Source organism: Vigna radiata, chromosome 9 (assembly GCF_000741045.1).
Source record: "Vigna radiata var. radiata cultivar VC1973A chromosome 9, Vradiata_ver6, whole genome shotgun sequence".
Taxonomy (NCBI): Eukaryota; Viridiplantae; Streptophyta; class Magnoliopsida; order Fabales; family Fabaceae; genus Vigna; species Vigna radiata.
In genome coordinates this window covers 5,961,662-5,966,257 of record NC_028359.1, presented here as the reverse complement: position 1 = coordinate 5,966,257, position 4,596 = coordinate 5,961,662, and the positions used below count along the sequence as shown (strand labels likewise).

Genomic DNA, 4,596 nt, shown 5'->3' with positions numbered 1-4,596 from the left:
AATATATATTTATTGTTTTAAACTAGTTATTTCAAAACTATCTGAAATAATAACCCTTTGTTGATTTTTAATTAAAAAATAACACCCAGAAAAATACAAAGATTATGTATGTTAAATAAAAAACCGAAAGATAAAGTAGGTAATTAATTTCAAATCTAATTAAAAAATAAATATATTTTTTTATTAACAATGATGAAGGTGGGTAGAAATTATAAATGATTTTCTTTTAATATGAGTATGAATAATATTTAGGTTTTTAAATTAGACATGAATACGATTCAGGTTTTTAAATGAGACATTAAGTATAAATATGAGTATTGATAATATAATATTTTATTTGTTATAATTTATACTTTTTTGTAAAACAAAATTACTTAATATTTTAGAAAATGACATAAATTTTCACACAATATAAGTTTGAGTTCAGATGATTTTAGACATCGAAATAGGATAACCAAACTTGCACCCATTTTCTCCCTATCGATCGAAAAGAAGATATTTATTGTTGTTAGTGTTATTTATACTTGTATAAAAACAATTGTTATTCATAATGCAATAAATATATTGATACTAATTCTTATTTAAGTAGAAAATGATAAAATATATAATTTATGATAGGAAATACAATTATTAGTGTTCACCTTCTGTAAATAATATTTTCTGAAAAGTAATGATTAGCAAAATATAAATTATAAAAGGATCTTATTTATAATATAATTAATTATATGTATTCATAAGGTAGTTGGTGTAATAATAGCATATAAAATTGAAAAACATTCTTATGTAAAAAAAAGAAGTTCGCATGTCTTTCTCAAATCAGCTCGACCATGGAAATGAAATGTCTATATATGATATGTTATCTCCGTGTAATAAATTATTATTATGTTATGAAATATAAAATAACTTTAACGGTATTAATTTATAGTTAACCGTATTATTTTATATTAAAAATAACTTATAATTAATTAAACTATTATTTAGTTCGGTTAAGAAAAATTAGACTTATTAATTTTTGCTTATTTTTAACGTTTTTCCCATCACTATCCTCTTTTCCATTTTGTTGTACAACATGAATCACACACTGCCTTACCCTACGAAAATGAAAACCCAATCTACGGTGACGCTACCCTGGTCCTGCCGTGACGCGGCCGCTGCTCACCGTGACTCTGACATTTGTGGCCTAAGCGAGGTTGGGGTTGAGGGAGGAGGCTAGTCGTCGAGGGTCCCTGCCACATTTGCTATTGCTCCAATCGTCCTTGTCGTGGTTGTTGCCGTATCGTTTGTCGAGGGAATCTGCTGTTCGCTGCCGCACCGACCGTCAAGGTAAGCACTGATTTGATTATTGTGTTTGAATTTGTCTATCTCTGCTTTTACCTCTTTGTGCTGCTACTTTACTTTGTAGGGTTTTGAGAAAGACACCAGTTAATGTCCTCAGTTCAATGACTCGTGTTGTGTTTATCTTTTTGTTAATTTTAGGTTTCTTTTAAGATTATGTATGTTTTAGTGTTGTATGTTGTTCAAAGCTTAGACATTTTTATGAGGAATTTGATGGAAACTAAGGAAAGATTGTTGCTTTCGAAGGGTCACTCAACTGCACTCTTTTACTGGGTCGCTCAACTTATAGCCTCTGTTATGGCTTGCCTTGTTCTAAGAGGCGTTGTTGTTGGCATGGTATATATATTTTTCACCCTTCACTCACCTAACACTGGCATTTAATGCTAAATAGTATTTTAAACATGATTGTCTATGTGAAAGAGAATTCACACAAGAAACCGAAATTATATAAATGGCATTCAAGGTTATGATAATAAAATTTAAGATTATTATGAAAAGTTATGGAGATAAAATTGAAGATGATTATGAAAGGTTATGAAGATAAAATTGAAGATGATTATGAAAGGTTATGAAGATAAAACCGAAATTAAATGAGAAAGGGATTAAAAGAGAGTATAATTATCCTATACATTTCTAACCTAACTCTCAGTATAAGAAAATATAAAAGATTGTATCAAATCATTAAATAAAACAACGGATTACATCAGGATATTTTATCCCATCCCATAAATTTTCTGCGACATTGATATTATTAAAGATCTTATATTTGGAACAAAATAATACTGTTATTGAGGTGATTGATTGCTTTTACACATGTTTATTCCATGTTTTCCAGGGAACAAATCGTGTTAAAGCCATAGTTCTAAATGAAAAGGAAGCTATTTCAGAATGTAGCATTGATGGATTGTCAAAAATGAACAACCTTAGATTACTCATTATATCATAAAGCTTTTCGGGAAGCCTTAATTTTCTTTCTCAGAAGCTGCATATCTTTTGTGGCATGATTATCCTTTTTGTTCTTTGCCATCAAGTTTTGTAGCCTATGGCCTTGTGGAATTGAACATGCCTAATAGTAGCATCAACTGTTTATGGGAAGACCGCAAGGTATTTTAATGTCTTCTTATTCATTTTTATTAAAAAGAGATGTTAATATTTAAGTGACATAATGAAATGTATGTTTTAAAAAGAGATGCTAATATCTGGTTGTTTTAATTCACCACAGCATTTCCCATGTCTGAAAAAAATGGATTTGAGTAACTCCAAATATCTTAGGGAGACTCCTGATTTTAGTGGGGGGGGTCCCAAGCCTTTAGCGTCTGGATCTTTCAGGATGCACAGATTTATCATTTGTCCACCCATCAATTGGGCTTCTTTAGCAGCTTGCTTTCTTGAGTGTAAGAAATTGCAGCAATCTCATAAGCATCGAATTTCACAATGGATTTAGTCCAAGTTCCTTGAGAGTTCTACATTTCTCTGGTTGCACTAAACTTGAAAACACCCCGACAACAAATCTTGAGTACCTTGATTTCGATGGATGTACAAGTTTGTCCTCGGTTCATGAATCTATTGGAGTCCTTGCAAAGCTTACATTCTTGAGTTTGAGAGACTGCACAAGCCTTGTTAGTATACCAAGCAACAATAATATTATAATATCATGAAATCTCTTCAGACTCTAGATTTCTCTGGCTGTTTTCAATTTACTGATTATTCCTTAGGCAATAATCATCAAGTACAAGTTTGTGACTTGATTGTACTTGATGAGCTTGCTGTATTTCAGTCTTGTTGCATCATGTTGGTTTAAATCTCTTTTTAATCCATAGTTTAGTTTGCAATTGGCTTCTATTTAGAAGAATTAAAACATGTTAGTCACTAATGCTTTTCCAATTCAATGGTAAAAACATTGTTACAGATTTGAGGGAGCCTTTCAATCTTCAGAAGGGTTGGCTTTTATGGGCTGGAGTTGGACTTGTTGGTTCCATAATTGCCACTTCATTGACTGGAGTTGTTGTGTCTTCCTTCAGTGGAGAAGCCCCACAAAGAGAGGTTTATACTCTATTTTTCAAATTTTACTGGCAGATGCAGATGTAGTTATTGGTTTCTACTTGTTAAACTATTTTCTTTGTAGCATGGGAGGAGGCAATTTAGGGTCACTGATTTTCAAATAGCATTAGTATTGAAACACTGATCTTCGAATTACATCACAGCTGTTTATAGTATGATGTTGACTAGCCATCATGGTCTGGATCATCATAGCTAACTAGGCAACTCTGATTATCTTCCTTATGTACCTTAGCAAAACTAATCTTTCTTGATAAGATTCTTACTTTGTTCTGTTAATGTTGTTTGTCTTATATCATAGTGTTTAATAAAACCATGTGGGTATCTCTTATGTGCTTCTATAATCTGCTTTTCACACTGATGCTCTTGTTTGCTTGCTTCCGTTAATTGGATCTTCAAATCTCAAGTAATGTAAGATATTCATAATTTGTTCTCTTATTTTAAATTGAAGTTTCAGTGTTGTGCTTTGATTACAGAAATTGCAGACATTTGATATTTTCAGTGTAGTACTGCGTGCTTGGTGGGTATCACAGGTGTTCAGTTTAGTACTTCAGTATAGGTGAAACTGTTTTTAGTTAACTGAATTGTTGTACTGCAGTACAGGTGAACTAAAAATAGTTCAGTTCAGTTAATTGAACTATTTTTTAGTTCAGTGCAGTTTTTTTGAACTAATTTATAGTTAACTATAAATTTTTATAGTTCAGTGCAATACAGTATACTTTGCCCACCCCTAGTTTTTGTGAAAACTTCCATATTTAAGCTTTCTTAAAGTAGATATTATATAAGCTATTTTATTCTGTACATTACCAGTAATGTTAAATTATATCTGGATAAATTAAATCTACATTTAATCTATTAAGCTTTGAATTAAATTTTAAATCTTAAAAAAATGATTATCCATTAAATAAATGTAGAATGTAGGTAAAAAGTCACTATAACAAAGTTACATACCTTATAACATCATCGATTGTGATTTAACTTAACAGTTTGCCAGAGGGTTTGAAGGAAATCAAGTAACTGCAATCTATCTGTAACTGAGTCTACCCTCTTTGAAGACAATAGATTTAAGTAACTGCAATCTATCTGTAGAGTCATTCCCAGATGATTTTTGTCGCTTATCTTCATTGGAGACTCTAGATCTCACTGGCAACATTTTTTATAGCAACAATATTATTAGCTTACCAAGTTGCATTTCCAAACTGC

At 31.1% G+C, this 4,596-nt stretch overlaps 1 long non-coding RNA gene across 2 annotated transcripts; it reads left to right on the top strand.

Moving 5' to 3' along the window:
- The first annotated feature begins 968 nt into the window (after positions 1–968).
- On the top strand, positions 969–3,717 carry LOC106773693. 2 transcript variants are annotated; one of them, XR_001376678.2, is made up of 3 exons: positions 969–1,323; positions 2,171–2,439; positions 3,245–3,717. It is a non-coding gene; the product is annotated as an uncharacterized LOC106773693 (long non-coding RNA). The 2 variants fall into 2 exon arrangements; XR_002669728.1 differs by lacking the exon at positions 2,171–2,439 and having other exon boundaries at positions 1,000–1,323.
- The last annotated feature ends 879 nt before the right edge of the window (positions 3,718–4,596 follow it).